Below are 20,299 nucleotides of genomic sequence, written 5' to 3'. Positions count from 1 at the left end.
TGGCTCACGCTTGTTGGGAGGCAGAGGTGGGCAGATCACTTGAGGCCAGGAGTTTGAGACCAGCCTGATCAGCATGGTGACACTCTGTCTCAAAAAAAATTTAAAAATTAGCCGGACCTGGTGGCACACGCCTGTAATTTCAGCTACTTGGGAGGCTGAGGCACGAGAATTGCTTGAATTCTCCCTGGGGGGTGGAAGTTGCAGTGAGCAGAAATTGTAACACTACACTCCAACCTGGATGATAGAGCGAAACTCCATCTCAAAAAAAAAAAAAAAAAAAAAATGCCAGGTCTGGGTGCAGTGGCTCACACCTGTAATATTAATGCTTTGGAAGGCCAAGGAGGACTGCTTGAGGTCAAGAGTTCGAGCCAGGATGGTGGCTCACGCCTGTAATCCTAGCACTTTGGGAAGCGAGGCGAGTGGATCATGAGGTAAGGAATTCAAGACCAGCCTAGCCAGCATAGTGAAACCCCGTCTCTACTGAAAATACAAAAATTAGCCAAGCATGGTGGCATATGGCTGTAGTCCCAGGTACTCAGGAGGCTGAGGCAGGAGAATTGCTTGAACCCAGGAGGTAGAGGTTGCAGTGAGCCAAGATTGTGCCACCACACTCCATCCTCGGCAACAGAGTGAGACTCTGCCTCAAAAAAAAAAAAAAAAAAAAAACAAAGAGTTTGAGAACAGCCTGAGTAATACGGTGAGACCCTCACCTGTAAAAAAAGTTTTTTAAATTAGCTAGCATGGTTAATATGACTATTCCCTGCAGTCTTGGCTACTTGGGAGTTTGAAGAAAGAGGATCCCTTGAGCCTAGGCGTTCAGAGGCTGTAGTGAGCTATGATCATGTCACTGCATTCCAGCCTGGGCAACAAAGTGACAACTCGTCTTTTTTTAAAAGGGTGCTAGAAGGATGCATCAATAAAATGTGATACATCACATAAACAGAATGAAAGACAAAACCTATCTGATCATCTCAAGGGATACAGAAAATCATTTGATAAAATTAAGCATCATTTCATGATAAAAGTCAAAAAACTTGGCAAAAAAAAAAAAAAAAAACCTCAACATAATAAAGGCCATATACGACAAACCCACAGCCAACATTATATTTAATGGGGAAAAGCTGAAAGCAATTCCTCTATGAACTGAAACAAGAGAAGGATGCCCATTTTCACTTCTATTCACCATAGTAAGAAATCAGGTAAGGAAAAAAAAAAAGCACTAAAATTGGAAAAGAGGAAGTTAAGCTGTCCGTGTTCGCTGATACCAATCTTATATCCAGAAAACTCTAAAGACTTCAGAAAACACACTTTTAGATTTGATAAATGAATTTGGTAAAGTTTCAGGATACAAATTTAACGTGCAGAAATCAGTAGCATTTCTTTTTTTTTTTTTTTTTTTTTGAGACGGAGTCTCGCTCTGTCACCCAGGCTGGAGTGCAGTGGCCAGATCTCGGCTCACTGCAAGCTCCGCCTCCCGGGTTCACGCCATTCTCCTGCCTCAGCCTCCCGAGTAGCTGGGACTACAGGCGCCACCACCTTGCCCGGCTAGTTTTTTGTATTTTTAGTAGAGACGGGGTTTCACTGTGTTAGCCAGGATGGTCTCGATCTCCTGACCTTGTGATCCGCCCGTCTCAGCCTCCCAAAGTGCTGGGATTACAGGCTTGAGCCACCGCGCCCGGCCAATCAGTAGCATTTCTATACACTAATAACAATCTAGTGGAGGACAAAAATAGAGAAGGCAATCCCATTTACAATAGCTACAAAAACAATAAAATACACAGGTTAAATACATTTAACATCAAATACATTTAAATACATTTAACCAAGGACGTGAAAGATGTCTATAAGGACAACTAGAAAACACTGATGAAAGAAATCACAGATGACACAAACAAATGGAAATACATCCCACACTCACAGATTGGAAGAATCATATCATTAAAATGACCATACTTCCCAAAGCAATTAACAGATTCAACACAATCCCTATCAAATTACCATCATTTTTTACAGAATTAGAAAAAATATCCTAAAATTCATATGCAACTAAAACAGAGCCCAAATAACTAAAGCAATCCTAAGCAAAAAGAACAAAGCTGGGACACATCACACTACCTGACTTCAAATTATACTTCAAGGTTATAGTAACCAAAACAGCATGGTACTGGCATAAAAATAAGCATGTAGTTCAAAGAAATGGAATAGAGAATCCAGAAATAAAGCCACCTACCTAGATCCAACTGATCTTCAACAAAGTCAACAAAAATACACACTGGGAAAAGAACACCCTATTCAATAAATGGTACTGGGAAAATCAGGTAGCTAAACGCGTAAAAATAAAACTGGACTCATACCTCTCACCAGATACAAAACATAACTCAAGATGGTTTAAAGACCTAAATTTAAGACATGAAACTAGAAAAACCCTAGATAAAAAATTAGGAAAAACTCTCAGACTTCAAAAGGGTAAATGTAACAAAAACAGACAAGTGTGGTAGCTCATGCCTGTAATCCCAGTACCTTGGGAGGCTGAGGCGGACGGATCACGAGGTCAGGAGATCAAGACCATCCTGGCTAACAAGGTGAAATGCCGTCTCTACTAAAAATACAAAAATTAGCTGGGTGTGGTGGCGCCTGTAGTCCCAGCTACTTGGGAGGCTGAGGCAGGAGAATCGCTTGAATCTGGGAGGGGGAGGCTGCAGTGAGCCGAGATCACACCACTGCACTTCAGCCTGGTGACAGAGCGAGACTCCATCTCAATAAATAAATAAACATAGACCAGGCATGGTGGCTCACATCTGTACTCCCAGCACTTTATCTAAGGCAGGAGGATCACTTGAGCCTAGGAGGTGAAGGCTGCCGCGAGCTATGATCACGCCACTGCACTCCAGCTTGGGCAACAGAGTGAGACCCCATCTCAAAAAACAAATCAATCAATCAATATAAAATAAATGGTGCTGGGAAAACTGGATATCCATATGCAGAAGAATGAAACTATATTCCTGTTTTTCACCACATGCAAAAGTCAACTCAAAATGGATTAAAGGCTGAAATGTAAGTGTAAGATTCAAAACTATGAAACTACAGATGAAAACATTGGGGAAATGCTATAGGACTACGTGGGCAAAAATGAATGCATATTGGTAGCATATAAATTCAGAGTCAGGAATGATGATGATGACAAGCAACCACAGATTGTCCACATGGGTGGCAGAGATAATGACACTTTTCTTTCCTTCTTTCCTTTTTTTTGAGATGGAGTCTCGCTCTGTCACCCAGGCTGGCGTGCAGTGGCGCGATCTCAGCTCACTGCAAGCTCCGCCTCCCGAGTTCACGCCATTCTCCTGCCTCAGCCTCCCAAGTAGCTGGGACTACAGGCGCCCGCCAACACGCCCGGCTAATTTTTTGTATTTTTAGTAGAGATGGGGTTTCACCATGTTAGCCAGGATGGTGTCGATCTCCTGACCTTGTGATCTGCCCACCTCAGACTCCCAAAGTTCTAGGATTACAGGCGTGAGCCACCGTGCCCAGCTCCTTCTTTCCTTTCTTTTAGACAGGGTAGAGTGCAGTGGCATGATCATAGCTCAACGCAGCCTCCAACTCCTAGCCTCAAGTGATCATCCCATCTTAGCCTCCTGAGTAGCTGGGACTACAGGTGCACTTCATCACACCTGGCTAATTAAACAAAATTTTTTTTTTTTTTTGTAGAGATGAAGTCGCACTATGTTCCCTAGGCTGGTCTCAAACTCCTGGGCTCAAGCAATCCTCCTGCTGCAACCTCCCAAAGTGCTGAGATTACAGGTATGAGCCATCACAGCCAGCCTCTTTGAAAAAAGTGCTCACAGGAAGAGAAAGTGACATTTTTGCTTTCAGATGGTTCAATACACACAAACTTTGTCTCATGCACAAAACTATTAAAAATATGCTATAAAATTACCTTCAGGTTATATGCATATGGTATATACAAAACAGAAATGAATTTCTTTTCATTCATAAGATACCCTATTATATAGTAGCAATATTCAAAATTCCAAAAAAATCCAAAATCTGAAACACTTCTGGTCCTAACCATTTCAGATAAAGGATACTCAGCCTGTAGCAGACAAAATGAAATTTACGATAAAAATTGTGATGACAGGAGGCTGAGATAGGCGGGCTGCTGAAGCCCAAGAGTTCAAGATTCCTGTGAGCAGTGATCACACCACTACACTCCAATCTCAGCAACAGAGCTAGACACCCCATTTCTAGAAAAAAAATGCAAGAAAATAGTTATGAGGCAAAGAAGGTCACTAAGTATTGCTATAATAGTTCTTCAAGAAGACAATAATATACACAAATCTAATAAGAGCATACCAAAATGTATAAAGCTAAAAACTGACAGAACTGGAGAAACTGACAGTTCTACAACAGTTAAGACTTTCACAACCCACTTTGAAAAATAAAGCAGATATAAGATCAATAAAGAAATAGAGTACTTACATAATACCATAAACCAACTAAAGCTAAACAAATACGAACACTCCAACCCACAAAAGCAGAATAGACTTTTTTTAAGTGCGCTTAGAGGCTGAGACAGGAGGTGCACTTGAGCGTAAGAGTTTGAGGCTGTAGTGAGCTATGGTCACGCCACTGCACTTTAGCCTGGGCAACATAGCAAGATCTCATCTCTAAATATATAAATGAATGAGTGAATGAATGAATGAAAAAGACGAAAGAACCCAGATCAATACCTTAGGCAAGCAGAAAAAGAAGAGCAAGCTAAACTCAAAGCTAGCAGAAGGAAGGAAATAAAGATCAGATCAGAGACGAACAAGACATGGAAGAGAAAAATAGAAAAAAAGTAAAACCAAAAGCTGTTTTTTTGAAAAGATCAATAAAACTGATAAACATTTAGCTACACTGACCAAGATTTTAAAAAAGCACTCAAATTACTAACTTCAGAAAGTAGAGACAATTCTGCATACCTTAAAAATGAAAAGAATCAGAATACTATTAATAATTTGTACACCAACAGATTAGATAATCTAGGTGATACAGAGTCCTAGAAATACACAAAGTAGCAAAACTGATTCAAGAAGACAGAAAATCTAAACAAATCTTAGACTGAATAAATAGTCAAAAACCTCCTGAAAAAGAAAAGCCCATGCTCACTTCGGCAACACATATATTAAAATTGGAACAGAGATTAGCATGGCCTCTGTGCAAGGATGACACGTAAACTTGTGAAGCGTTTCATATTTTTTTTAATTAAAAGAAAAAAAATAGAAAAGTCCAACAGCACAAGGCTTTACAGGTTCTACCAAACATTTTTCTTTTTATTTTAAGACAAGGTTTCACTCTGTAACCCAGGCTAGGGTTCAGTGGCACCATTACAGATCACTGCAACCTTGAACCCCTGGCTCAAGCAATCCTCCCATCTCAGCCTCCCAAGTAGTTGGAACTACACATGCTGCTGCCAGGCCCAGCTAACTTTTTTTATATTTAATTTTCTTAGTAGAGATAAGGTCTCACTATATTGCACTGGCTAGTCTCAAAACTCAAGGCCCCAAATGATCCTCCTGCCTCTGCCTATGTGTTGGGATTATAGAAGTGAGCCACCCACTCAGTCTTACCAAACATTTAAAGAATAATTAACACCAATCCTCCTCAAACTCTTTCAAAAAACAAGAGGCGAGACATGTTCTCACTCATAGGTGGGAACTGAACAATGAGATCACTTGGACACAGGGTGGGGAACATCATACACCAGGGTCTGTCGGGGGAGGGGGGCTGGAGGAGGGATAGCATTAGGAGAAATACCTAATGTAAATGACAAATTGATGGGTGCAGCAAACCAACATGGCACATGTATACCTATGTATCAAACCTGCACATTGTGCACATGTACCCTAGAACTTAATTAAAAAAAAAAAAAAAAAGCAAGAATACTAACTCACTTTATGAAGGCAGGATACCTTACTACCAGGCAAAAACATCACAAGAAAATTACAGACAGAATATGCCTTACAAACACAGATGCAAAAGATCCTAAACAAACTACTAGCAAATCTAATCCAACCGTATATTAAGAGGATTATATATTACAACAAACTGGGAATTATCCCAGGGATGCCAGGGTGGCTCACTTTATGAAAATCAAGTAATACTGGGTTTTTTTGTTTTTGTTTTTTAATGAGATGGGGTCTCCCCTTGCTGCCCAAGCTGGTCTCAAACTCCTGGGCTCAAGTGATCCTCCTGCCTTGGCCTTACAGGTGTGAGCCACTGCACCTGGCCCACTGTACTAACTGAATGAAGGAGAAAAATCATAATCATGTGGCCATCACAATTGATGCAAAAAGAAAAAAGCATTTGACAAAATCCAATACCCTTTCCTGACAAAATCACTCAAACTATATATAGAAGGGAACTTCTTCAACGTGACAAAAAGATTTCATAAAAAACACACTGTTAACATTATATTTAATCCTGAAAGACTGAAAGCTTTCCTCTTAAGATCAGGAACAAAACAAGATGCCTTCTTTTGCCGTTTCTATTCCACACTGTAATGCAAGTTCTAGTCAGAGCAATTAGGGAAGAAAAAGATGTAACAGCCATCTATATTGGAAAGGAAACACTAAAATTCTCTATCTGCAGATGACTTCATCCTATATATGGAAAACCTAAATATGCATACACGAGCTATTAGAGCTAATATATAAATTCAGTACAGAATCAATTTTATGTCTGTGTGTATCTTCATATATACTAGTAATGTACAATCTGAAAATGAAACCAAAACAATTCCATTTACAATAGCATCAAAAAGAATAACATTACAGGTATAAAGCACCACATCCTGCCCACATACTTAGGAATAAATTTATCCAAGGAGGGAAAAGAATTGTACACTGAAAACTAGCAAATATTGGTCAAAGAAATTAAATGATAAAAAGATGCCCTATGTTCATGGATTGGGGGAATCAGTATTGTTAAGACAGCAATATAACACAAACTGGTCCACAGATTCAGTGCAATCCCTTTCAAAATCTCAATGGTCTTTGTTGCAGAAATGGAAAAGTTATTCCTAAAATTCATATGGAGACTTCTGCTCCAAGATGTAAAGGGCTTGGAAGCTGTCAATACCATCCTCACAAGGAAAATAAACAAACAAAAATGAAAAACCTGAAAAACAAGAACCCTCTTAGATCCATCAGAGAACTTAGGTCATAGGGCAAGCCACTGCCCTATAAGCTGGAGAGAGAAACAGATACAAAGAATCACAGCTTTCCAGAAAAAAAAAGCCCAGGGGCAAAAGCCTATTGCTAGAGACCTTATTTTTTTTCACAAAACCTACAAGCAAGAAGACAGTGGAATTAACTACTTAAACTGATGAAAGATGGCCAGGCATGGTGGCTCATGCTTGTAATCTCAGCACTTTGGGAGGCCTAGATGGGTGGGTCACTTGAGTCCAGGAGTTCGAGACCAGCCGGGTCAACATGGAGAAACCCCACCTCTATTAAAAATACAAAAATTAGTCAGGCATGGTGGTGGGTGGCTGTAATCCCAGCTACTCGAGAGGCTGAGGCAGGAAAATCGCTTGAACTCGGGAGGTAGAAGTTGCAGTGTGCTGAGATCACGCCACTGCACTCATGCCTCCGGGGACAGAGTGAGACTCTGTCTCAAAAAAAAATAAAACAAATAAAATGTTGAAAGAAAGAAAAAAACCCACAAAAGTGAAGAAGAAATAAAGACCTTCTCAGATAAACAAGAACTGTGAGAATTTGTTGCCAGTAGACCTGCCTCACAAGAAATGTCAAAGGAAGTTCTTCAGAGAGGAAGAAAGTATAGATAAAAAACTTGGGCCGGGCGCGGTGGCTCACACCTGTAATCCCAGCACTTTGGGAGGCCGGGACGGGCGGATCACGAGGTCAGAAGACCAAGACCATCCTGGCTAACACGGTGAAACCCCGTCTCTACTAAAAAATACAAAAAACTAGCCGGGCGAGGTGACTGGCGCCTGTAGTCCCAGCTACTCGGGAGGCTGCGGCAGGAGAATGGCGTAAACCCGGGAGGCAGAGCTTGCAGTGAGCTGAGATCCGGCCACTGCACTCCAGCCTGGGCGACAGAGCAAGACTCCATCTCAAAAAAAAAAAAAAAAAAGGCCAGGTATGGTGGCATGCGCCTGTTATCTCAGCTACTCAGGAAGCTGAGGCACAAGAATCACTTGAAGCTGGAAGGTGGAGGTTACAGTGAGCTGAGATCACACCACTGCACTCCAGGGCAACAGAGCATGACTCTGTCTCAGAAAAAAAAAAAAAGGATGAAATTAGAACCCTCTACACTGCTGGTGGGAGTGTAATATGGTACACCCAGAGTTGAAAACAATTTGGCAGTTCCTTTAAAAATAAAAGGTAAAAGAAATACTGCACAACCCAGGTACATATCCAAAACAACTGAAAAAAGGTATTCAAACAAAAACTTGTACATCAGTGTTCATAGCAGCACTATTCACAATGCCAAAAGATGGAAAAACCAAAATGCCCAAGAATAGATAAATATAGCATAGCCATACAATGAAATATTATTCAGCCATTAAAAAAATGAAGTACTGGCTGGGCGTGGTGGCTCACACCTGTAATCCCAGCACTTTGAGAGGCCAAGGCGGGCGGACCACAAGGTCAGGAGTTCGAGAGCAGTGTGGCCAGCATAGTGAAACCTCATCTCTAATAAAAATACAAAAAACTAGCCGGGCGTTGTGGCACGCACCTGTAATCCCAGCTATTCAGGAGGCTGAGGCAGGAGAATCGCTTGAAACCAGGAGGCAGAGGTTGCAATGAGCCGAGATGGAGCCATTGCCCTCCAGCCAGAGCAACGATGCAAGACTCTGTCTCAAAAAAAAAAAAAAGTACTTTTGAGATTACTTATCCCAGAGGATATTTTTTAAAATGAAGTACTTACACATGCTACAACATGGATGAACCCAGAAAACATAAAGCTAAATTAAAGAAATATACACAAAAAGTCACATATTATATGACTCCACTTCTGTGAAATACAAAGAATGAGTAAACCCATACAGAAAGAAATCAGATTAGTGTTTTGCAGGAGTTTCAGGGAGGGAGGAGCAGACAGTAACTGCTTAATAGGTATGACGTTTTGGCCAAGTGCAGTGACTCACACCTGTAATCCCAACACTTTGGGAGGCCAAGGTGGGCAGATCACCTGAGGTCAGGAGTTCAAGACCAGTCTGGCCAACATGGTGAAACCTCGTCTCTACTAAAAACACAAAACTTAGCCAGGTTAGGTGGCGGGCACCTATAATCCCGGCAACTTGGGAGGCTGAGGCAGGAAAATTTTTTGAACCTGGGAGGCAGAGGATGCAGTGAGCCGAGATGGTGCCACTGAAAATAAATAAATAAAGTTTCCTTTTGGGATGATGAAAATATTTTGGAGAGAGTTCATGGTTGTACAACATTGAAAATGTACCAAATGCCACTAAATCGTGCACTTTACAATGGTCGATTTTCTGTTACATAAATTTTACCTCAGTAAATAAGAGGATGCTCTGATAGCATCTTACAAAAGCAATTACCCAAACATGAAGAATTTTACTACTTATCACCTCCCAATTAAAACAAAATAACACTGAATTTTTTTTTTTTTTCTTTTTGAGACGGAGTCTCTCTCTGTTGCCAGGCTGGAGTGCAGTGGCGCAATCCCGGCTCACTGCAACCTCTGACTCCCCCAGTTCAAGTGATTCTCTTACCTCAGCCTCCCAAGTAGCTAGGATTATAGGCATACACCACCACATCCAGCTAATTTTTATATTTTTAGTAGAGTCAGGGTTTCACCATGTTGGCCAGAATGCTCTTGATCTCCTAACCTCGTGATCCACCAGCCTCGGTCTCCCAAAGTGCTGGGATTACAGGCGTGAGCCACAGTGCTTGGCCTGAAATATTTATTAAACTGTCATTTATTTATTTTGTTGGTTGGTTGGTTGGTTGGTTGGTTTCAGAGACAGGGTTTTGCCCTGTCACTCAGGATGGAGTACAGTGGCGTGATCAGATCTCACTGCAGCCTCAAAGTCCTGGGCTCAAGCAATCCTCTTGCCTCAGTCTCTTGAGTAGCTGAGACTACCAGCTTGCGCCATGACACCCAGCTAATATTTTTTATTTTTTATAGAGACAGAGTCTTGCTATGTTGCCCAAGCTGGTCTTGAACTCCTGGCCTCAAGTGATCCTCCATAAGCAACCACACTCGGCTTAAACTGCCTTAAGACGAAGATGCTTAGAGAGGAAAAAGTGGTATTACAGTAAGCTTCTTGGGCATGATTTACTCACAGACTATTTACTCTAAAATCTAAAAGACACTTTTTAAAAGCCGGATGAGGTGACTCTTCTAATTTAGTCAGCATGAGCAAGAACAAAACCTATAAACTCAACTATTGAAAGTTACTTCGAACTTTATACTGAAAAAGTACTATACAAAAATTTCCATTGGTTATTCCTCATGGTCACTTTTACAAGATGGTTTGTTCCCAACCGGCTAAATGACTTCCCTTGTTACCCACTGTATGCACTATTTCCCTTCCGACAGTGACATCCCCTTGCTCTCTGTCAAGTAGGATTAAAACTTTTCAGACTCAAGTCTTTTCCTTCTTCTCGTGGCTCTCCAGATATTATTAGCTGTTTCTTTAAGAGGCTTTAGAGGCAGAGATTCTTGAGCTTCACATCCTGGCTCCACCATATACCAGCAGTGTGAACTTCAGAAGTAACCTTCCTTTCTCTGCATCATTTGCTGATCTGTAAAAACTGGAATAGACACACTTCAGTGGCTTGCTGTGAGAATAAAATGCATTTAACATGCCACTTGTTATGTAAACTCTAAATAAATTGCCATCACTATTATTAGTATTATGTTTTCTCACTACTACTTCCCTAGAACAGGCCTTTACTGCTGCTAGATTACGTCCACTAGATTATGTCTGCATTTCCTCAACCAGCCCACTCCATTCATGTCTTTTAGTAATCCAAAGTATTGTGCAGATCACCATCAGATTTACCTTGAATACACACAAATACCTCCTGTTATTCCGTAGCTTAAGAACCTTTAATGTGGTGATGACCATCTCATGTCATCCAGGGACAAAGCAACCCTTGTTTATCCCAGTGTGGCTCTTGGTCTGTGCCCATGGCTGGTTCGTGCCTTGGATACATGGAAAATAAGTAAATGATTAAAAAATAAAAATTAAAAATCTTCTATGGATCCCTGCTTACCAGCACATCAAATCTAATTTACTCTGCCTAACTTTCATTATCCTCTCTTAACAGCAGTTTCCAAACTTTCAGTGTACATCAGAATCATCTGGCATGCTTGTTAAGATACAGACTGCTGGACCCCAGTACAGAGTTTCCAATTCAGTAGGTATGGGAGCAGGGCCTTAAAATCTGCATTTATAATAAATTTCCAGGAGATGCAGTCGCTGCTGCTGCTGGTCAAGAAACCACATTCTGAAAAGTACTCTTCTATCGTGACCAGCCTGACCAACATGAAGAAACCCTATTCCGACTAAAAATACAAAATTAGCCAGGTGTAGTGGTGCATGCCTGTAATCCCAGCTACTTGGGAGGCCAAGGCAGGAGAATCGCTTGAACCTGGGAGGCAGAGGTTGTGGTGAGCTGAGATCGTGCCATTGCACTCCAGCCTGGGCAACAAGAGCGAAACTCCGTCTTACAAAAAAAAAGACAGAAAGAAAAGTACTCTTCTAAAATAGACCCCATTCTGCCTCTGTAGGCTTATTTCTCCTATCTCCCCACCTAGCACACACTGCTTTGACTAGATCAATCTTTTCATAGACTGTGGCCAATTCTCCCACCCTGCGCTGGCCTAGCACACTTTCTTGCTTTTCCAAATCAAACCCAGCCTTTAAGCCTGTAATTCTTAACACTGCCTGCACATTACAAACATCTGGGAAAGCTTTTAAAAACTGCAGGTGCACCTCACCCAAGATTCTGATTCATCTGATTTTTGATTAAGTTTTCCCAAGTGATTCTAATGAGCAGTCAGAATTGAGATCCACTACTTAAACTTTAATCTCCTTCCTCTCAGAATTGTGAATACTCACTGGATTTTCTCCCCTCTAAATTACTGTAATGTTGACAGATTAGATCAAGTTTTTGCTTCATTACATATCTGTGTTATTCTCTACCTTTCTTTTTTTTTTTTAATTTTTTTTTTTTTTTTGAGACGGAGTCTCGCTCTGTCGCCCAGGCTGGAGTGCAGTGGCACGATCTCGGCTCACTGCAAGCTCCGCCTCCCGGGTTCACACCATTCTCCTGCTTCAGCCTCTCGAGTAGCTGGGACTACAGGCGACCGCCACCTCGCCTGGCTAGTTTTTTTTTTGTATTTTTTAGTAGAGACGGGGGTTTCACCGTGTCAGCCAGGATGGTCTCGATCTCCTGACCTCATGATCCGCCCGTCTCGGCCTTCCGATCTACCTTTCATTTTAAGTCTTGTTTCTTTCAACTTGAAACTGAAGATACAGACTATATATCTTCTATACATTAGTCTATATCTTCAATTTCTAAATTACTACAGCTCTAGTACGGTGATGAATACACAGTAGAAACTGATTATTTCTTCACTGATTATGAGTTCAAATTAGAATTCAGAGCCTTAAAATATTTTTTGGCGTATTATTTTAACAAAGTCTGAAAATATTTCTAATCTATTGAATTCAGCAAATTATATTTTTCTTTTTAAATATGGTTCTGCAACAAACTCATTTTGTTATGGTGAGTCATTTAGCCCCTTCCCCAATAAATAAATTGGAAAGAAAAATAGTAATGTATAAAAATGCTTTAAAAAATAAAATGAATAATAGCATTGTAAGTGGCTTCACAGTTGCTTCCTTAGAGCAAATGGCCTTTTCTAAATAAAGACTGTTTCAAAACAGTTAAAACAGAATCAAAGCACATATATTTAAAGATGCTGAAACTCTGAATAGTTCTATGATTTGTTTTCTCAACAGATGTGCATCCTTCAAGCCCTGAATTCATCAGATGCATATTAAATTAATCTGTACTTTTAGTTTTTACATAACACTCTACTCTAGTTTTATAAATACACCACATGAAAGCAGAATTCTATCGTTGCTTTATGGCATTAAATATTAACAGATTATCTCCACTGTGCAAAGCATACATTAAGATTCATTTTAATGCAGCCAAATGTGTGCTCATTAAATATAGGCTATAATAACTTCACCATTATTTTTAAATTGGCTGATTTCTATCTGCAATGTGAAACACAACAAATTTACTCATAAAAATCCAATGACACCTGGTACCTGAAAGAAATACACACATTTAAATTATAAGAAATACTTAATTTAAGTCCACTTAAACCTCCTGGAAAATTTACTTCTTATAAATCCATAATTTGTTCACTAACTGCAATGAAAAAATTAGCACAGTTATATCAGAAATAAGACTACACTGGGAGTCAGGAGGCCTGAATTCCAGTGTGACTCATTAATTAGCTGTACAATCTTGAGCAAGTCACTTAGTCTCTCTGCACTTAAGTAGTCTCAGCTGTAAAATGAAAGGGTCTAACTAGACCATCTCCGTATTTTCTTTTAGCTTTATGATTTCATAATCTATGAAACTCAAGAAACACAGCATTAACCAGATGGATCCCATTAAAGACAAAGTGAGCTTTCATATTGATTGATTTGGAGATAATGTATCTCTGGAGAATCTAAGCGCTTTCACACAGACAGTTCCTTGAGTTGACTTATTTAACTAGGTGAAAAAGCAAACAAAACTCACCAAACAAAGAGTTATTAAACATTTCTTGCATCATACCCTAGATGACCAGAATATTTAGATGTCATGATACCAATTAAGGTTAAAATGTTTTAGAAAATACAAGCTGTTCTAGAAGTACAGGACAGGACAGTTATAAAGCCAAGTGAAAGAGGATTCTAGCTAACAATTAGTACTTAGGCTACATCAGAATAAAATGTCTCAGGACAGCATTCTATTGCTTTTAGAATCAAGATTCTCAGCCTGAGTCAGAATTGAAAATATTCAGGAAAGTACAGCAGTACCCATGGAAGCGCTTCCTACTCAGTTTTTGCCAGCTCAAGCTTCTGGATAGTCTTCAACAAGTGTAATAAGCAGCAGCAAACACTAGAGAGAGTGATCAAAAATCTGTATAGTTGAAACCCTTCACAACAATAAAACCAAGTGGCAAAGGCTCTTATCCTTAGTGACAGCTGAAAAATTCTGCATTCAGGCCGGGTGCAGTGGCTCATGCCTGTAATCCCAGCACTTTGGGAGGCCGAGGCGGGCGAATCACGAGGTCAGGAGATCAAGACCATCCTGGCTAACACGGTGAAACCCCGTCTCTACTAAAAAAGTACAAAAAATTAGCCGGGCGTGGTGGCAGGCGCCTGTAGTCCCAGCTACCCGGGAGGCTGAGGCAGGAGAATGGCGTGATCCCGGGAGGTGGAGCTTGCAGTGAGCCAAGATCGTGCCACTGCACTCCAGCCTAGGCGACAGAGCGAGACTCTGTCTCAAAAAAAAAAAAAGAAAAAGAAAAATTCTGCATTTAAATCTCCTATCAAGCCCCTTTACAACCTGGAACTGTCACATGACTGTGCCACATTTAGCTCATACTTCCTAATACTATAATACATGTATGAAATAATTAAGCACTTGTCAATTAAGACCTAATGACCTAAAATCAATCTTCTTGAAAGGGAAAACCACACTCTGAACAATGCTTCTAATTACATTCGAGAACGTTAGGAAACTCTCATTTAAAAACAACTCCCACAAATTATTTCATTTGGTTTAGTTTCTTTAAGAACATCCTGGTGGGGTGCGGTGGCTCACGCCTGTAATCACAGCACTTTGGTAGGCCGAGGCGGGCGGATCACGAGGTCAGGAGATTAAGACCATCCTGACTAACACGATGAAACCCCGTCTCTACCAAAAAATACAAAAAATTAGCCAGGCGCGGTGGCGGGCGCCTGTAGTCCCAGCTAGCCGGGAGGCTGAGGCAGGAGAATGGAGTGAACCTGGGAGGCGGAGCTTGCAGTGAGCCGAGATCGCGGCACTGCACTCCAGCCTGGGTGACAGAGCAAGATTCCGCCATAAATAAATAAATAAATAAATAAATAAATAGAACATCCTTATTAACCCTTGTAGAATAGGAAAAAAAAAAAACCTTTTTTTTTTTTTTTGAGATGGAGTCTTGCTCTGTTGCTAGGCTGGAGTGCAGTGGCGCAATCTCAGCTCAAGGCAACCTCCTACTCCCTGGTTAAGCGATTCTCCTGCCTCAACCTCCCAAGTAGCTAGGACTACAGGCACATGCCACCACGCCCAGCTAATTTTTGTATTTTTAGTAGAGACAGGGTTCCACCTTGTTGGCCAGGATGGTCTTGATCTCCTGACTTCGTGATCCGCCCATCTGGGCCTCCCAAAGTGCTGGGATTACAGGCGTGAGCCACGGCACGCAGCAGAAAAATATCTGTATAAACCAATTGGTCATGACTGGATGCAGTGGCTCACACTTACAATCCCAGCACTTTTGGAGGCCAAGGTGGGCAGATCACTTGAGCCCAGGAATGCAAGACCAGCCTGGGCAATATAGTGAGACCTCATCTCTGTTGTTTTTTTTTTTTTTTTTAATTAATTTTTAAAAAAATTGGTCACCCATGTGCATGCATATACACATATTCCTTACGCCTTTCAAAAAAAAAAGCTAACTTAAAATATTAAAACTAAATGTAAAATACAAAACTATAAAAAAATTCTTGAAGATAAATAGGAGAAAACCTAAGTGACACTGGGTTTGGAAATGAGTTTTTATTTTATTTATTTATTTGTTTATTTTGAGACATAGGTTGGCTCTTTTTGCCCAAACTGGAGTACAATGGTGCCATCTCGGCTCACTGCAAATTCCGCCTCCCAGGTTCAAGTGATTCTCCTGCCTCAGCCTCCTGAGTAGCTGGGAGTACAGGCGCACACCACCACACCCGGCAAATTTTTGTATTTTTAGTAGAGACGGGGATTCACCATGTTGGCCATGCTGGTCTTGAACCCCTGACCTCAGGTGATCTGCCTGCCTTGGCCCCCCAAAGTGCTGAGATTGCAGGCGTGAGCCACCACACCTGGCTGGAAATGAGTTTTTAGATATAACACTAAAAGCACTACCAATGAAAGAGAAGATGTTAACTTGGACCTTATTAAAATTAAAAACTTTTGCACTATGAAAGGTACTATTAAGAGAATAAAAAGACAAGCCATAGACTGGAAAAACTATTAGCAAAAAATATATCTGATAAGGGATTTGTATCCAAAATATACAATGACCACTTAAAACTCAACAAGAAGCAAACAACCTTATTTTAAAATGGGCAAAAGACCTGAACAGATACCTCATCCAAAAAGATATAGAAATGTCAAATAAACATATGAAAAGATGCCCAACATCTTAAAGAACTGCAAATTAAAACGAGATACTACTATACATCTATAAGATAATGAGTAAAATACAGAAAAAAAAAAAAAGACAATACCAAATGCTAGCGAGGATGTGAAACAACAGGAACTCTCATTATTTATTACTGGTGGGAATGCAAAATGGTATATACCACTTTGGGAAACAGTTTGACAATTTCTTACCAAATTAAATAGTCTTATACGATCCAACCACCACACTCCTGGGTATTTACTCAAAAGAGCTGAAAACTTTTAATGATAGAAAAACCTACACATGTATGTCTATACCAGCTTTATGCATCATTATCAAAAACTAGAAGTAACCAAGATGTCCTTCGAATGGTGAAGGGATCAACAAATTGTGGTACATCTGTGTAACAGAAAATTATTCAGCAATACCAACTGGGCATGGTGGCATGCACCTGTAGTCCAAGGTACTCGGGAGGCTGAAGCAGGAGGATCGCTCAAGCCTAGGAATTCAAGGCCAGCCTGGTCAAAATAGCAACACCCCATCAAAAAAAAAAAAAGAAAGAAAGAAAGAACAAAGAGAGAAATAGAGAGAGAGAGAGAAGAAGAGAGAGAGAGAGAGAGAAAGAAAGAAAGGAAAGAAAGAAAGAAAGAAAGAAAAAGAAAGAAAGAAAGAAAGAAAGAAAGAAAGAAAGAAAGAAAGAAAGAAAGAAAGAAAGAAAGAAAAGAAAAGAAAAGGAAAATTATCCTGCAATAAAAAGAAATGAGCTATGAAGCCACAAAAAGACATGAAGAGGCTGGGCACAGGGGCTCATGCCTGTAATCCCAGCACTTTAGCAGGCTGAGGCGGGCAGATCACGAGGTCAGGAGATCGAGACCATCTTGGCTAACGTTGTGAAACCCCGTCTCTACTAAAACAAAAAATTAGTCAGGAGTGGTGGCGTGTGCCTGTAATCCCAGCTACTTGGGAAGCTGAGGCAGAGGAATCGCTTGAACCTGGGAGGCAGAGGTTGCAGTGAGCTGAGATCGTTCTACTGCACTCCAGCCTGGCGACAGAGCAAGACTCCATGTCAGAAAAAAAAAAAAAAAAAAAAGACATGAAGAACATCCAATGTATAATTGCTAAGGTGGGGGGGGGAGTCTTAAAAAGCTCTGTTATATGATTCTTAACTATATGACATTTTGGAAAAGGCAATACTATAGAGACAGTAAAATGGTCAGTGTCTGCCAGTAATTCAGGGAGGAGAGGAGGGATGTAAAGCACACAGGATTTTTAGGGTGATGAAACTATGTGTAGGAAACTTTGATGGTGGATACATGTCATTACGCATTTGTCAAAATCCACAAAATGTACAATGTAAAGAGTGAACCTTAGTGTAAACCAGATGCTATAGTTAACAATAATGTATCAACATTATTTCATTAATTGAAACAAATGTACCACACTAATGCAAGATGTTAATAATAGGGGAAACTGGGGGATGGAGGAGAGAAGCACAGTGAACTCTATGTACTATCCGCTCTATTATTCCAGAAATCTAAAAGTATTCTAAAAAAAATTTATGATAAAAACACAATAAGGCATACATGATCTCAAATAGTAAATACTGCCACTGTAGACTACAAAAATTCTAGCAAAGTGAAAAAAAAATTAAGAGATTTTAATCCCCTTGCCTTTTCCTGGTATTGGTCATTTCTCTCTGCTCACCAGCACCCACATCAGAGAGTGACCTCTAGGAAACGGAAAAGAACTCCAGTGGGGAAGTGGCTTGATCACAGTTGTGGTTAGTAATTTATCCTAAAGCTAAAATGAGATCTGGTGATTATCATGGACACTCAAACACCAAAAAAAACAAAAAAAAAATTCACATCATTCATTATGGCCAACAGAGAAATTAAAGTGTATTTTAAAATTTATTGGCCAGGCACAGTGGCTCACACCTGTAATCCCAGCACTCTGGGAGGCCGAGGCGGGTGGATCACCTGAGGTCAGGAGTTTGAGACCAGCCTGGCCAACGTGGTGAAACCCCGTCTCTACTAAAAATACAAAAAATTAGCCGGGCGTGGTGGCGGGCACCTGTAATCCCAGCTACTCAGGATGCTGAGTCAGGAAGATTGCCTGAACCCGGGATGTGGAGGTTGCAGTGAGCCGCGATCACACCACTGCACTCCTGCCTGGGCAACAAAAGCGAAACTCCACCTCAAAAAAAAAAAAGTATCAAGAGAGAAGTAAATGTATAACTTTCATTCAGAAAGTCCTAAATGCCCCTTTTTCTAGGCTAAGGAGTTAGAATGTATAAGGAGCAGAAATCCACTGGGATCCAATGCTACTGTTCCCTGGCAAATTTATGTAGCATTTTGATGGAGACATCAAACTGCAGCTCTCTGACAGACTTTCTCCGCACCCAGGCTTCTCCCTTTGGTGGCAAGGGCAATGGCTACCTGTTCATCTGACATCTTTGGGAAAGGCAAAAACTAAGAGAATATCCCTCTTCTCAGTATCTCCACACCTCTAATGTGATGGGTGAGAAATTATTAAGAAATAATTCCCACCCCTAGTACCCCAACCCCCACTATAACTACACTCCCCACTTGTAGCTTCCGGGTGAGGGACAGACTACATTAGTGTGGGGACAGTCCATCTGTCTTTCTACCTCATCAGAACATTCCTGCTGCAGACAAAGCATGGCTTCTCTTCTATCCAGATGGCTCTCTCTTTAGGCCATTTCTGGGATACCACATTAGTGCTATTTCACAGTTTCTCAGAGATGATTGAGTCTTTCCGGTCTGCTAAGTTAAGGTTATAACTTCAGCAAGTTTGGTCTTTTACAGCTTAGTAACCTAAAAGCCTGCCCTCAGAATTAAGATCCAAAATGAACCTAGCATGGTGGTTAGCATCTGTAATCCCAGCTACTCCGGAGGCTGAGGTGGAAGGATCACTTGAGCTCAGGAGTTCAAGACCAGCCTGAGCAACACACTGAGAACCTCGTCCCTAAAAATTAAAAAAAAAAAAAAAAAAATTAAAAATTAAAAAAATCCCAAATGAAAAGTGCCAACTATGTGCACACATTTAGATGAAAACTAAGCAACTGGCACAGAGGTAAGATAAAATCCACTACTGAGAGAGTAAATTTAAGTAAGCTTATTTTAAGTTAAAAATCCTCAGAAGAAGCTTCTCTTCTGGTTTTTTTTGTTGTTGTTTTTGTTTTTTTTTGTTTTTGTTTTTTTTTTTTTGAGACGGAGTCTCGCTGTGTCGCCTGGGCTGGAGTGCAGTGGCCAGATCTCAGCTCACTGCAAGCTCCGCTGCCTCTCGGGTTCACGCCATTCTCTCGCCTCAGCCTCCCAAGTAGCTGGGACTACAGGCGCCTGCCACCTCGCCCGGCTAGTTTTTTTTTTTTGTATTTTTTAGTAGAGACGGAGTTTCACCATGTTAGCCAGGATGGTCTCGATCTCCTGACCTTGTGATCCACCCGTCTCGGCCTCCCAAAGTGCTGGGATTACAGGCTTGAGCCACCGCGCCCGGCCTCTCTTCTGGTTTTAAGACATCAAGTGAGGCCGGGCGCGGTGGCTCAAGCCTGTAATCCCAGCACTTTGGGAGGCCGAGACGGGCGAATCACGAGGTCAGGAGATCGAGACCATCCTGGCTAATACGGTACTTAAAAAAAAAAATACAAAAAACTAGCCGGGCGACGAGGCGGGCGCCTGTAGTCCCAGCTACTCGGGAGGCTGAGGCAGGAGAATGGCGTAAACCCGGGAGGCGGAGCTTGCAGTGAGCTGAGATCCGGCCACTGCACTCCAGCCTGGGCGACAGAGCGAGACTCCGTCTCAACAACAACAACAAC

At 41.1% G+C, this 20,299-nt stretch overlaps 1 protein-coding gene, 1 non-coding gene and 1 pseudogene across 11 annotated transcripts in view; 2 read left to right on the top strand and 1 right to left on the bottom strand.

Moving 5' to 3' along the window:
* Window positions 1-20,299, bottom strand: part of CSNK1G1 (casein kinase 1 gamma 1) — a 224,238-nt gene that overhangs the window by 198,061 nt on the left and 5,878 nt on the right. The window lies entirely within an intron of this gene.
* LOC117071668 lies at window positions 5,144-5,242 on the top strand (annotated as a pseudogene).
* LOC117071897 lies at window positions 11,065-11,197 on the top strand. Its single transcript, XR_004432622.1, has one exon. It is a non-coding gene; the product is annotated as a small nucleolar RNA SNORA48 (small nucleolar RNA).

This window comes from Trachypithecus francoisi, unplaced genomic scaffold, assembly GCF_009764315.1.
Source record: "Trachypithecus francoisi isolate TF-2019V2 unplaced genomic scaffold, Tfra_2.0 Lachesis_group3, whole genome shotgun sequence".
Classification (NCBI taxonomy): domain Eukaryota; kingdom Metazoa; phylum Chordata; class Mammalia; order Primates; family Cercopithecidae; genus Trachypithecus; species Trachypithecus francoisi.
This window is presented reverse-complemented; position numbering and strand designations above follow the sequence as displayed.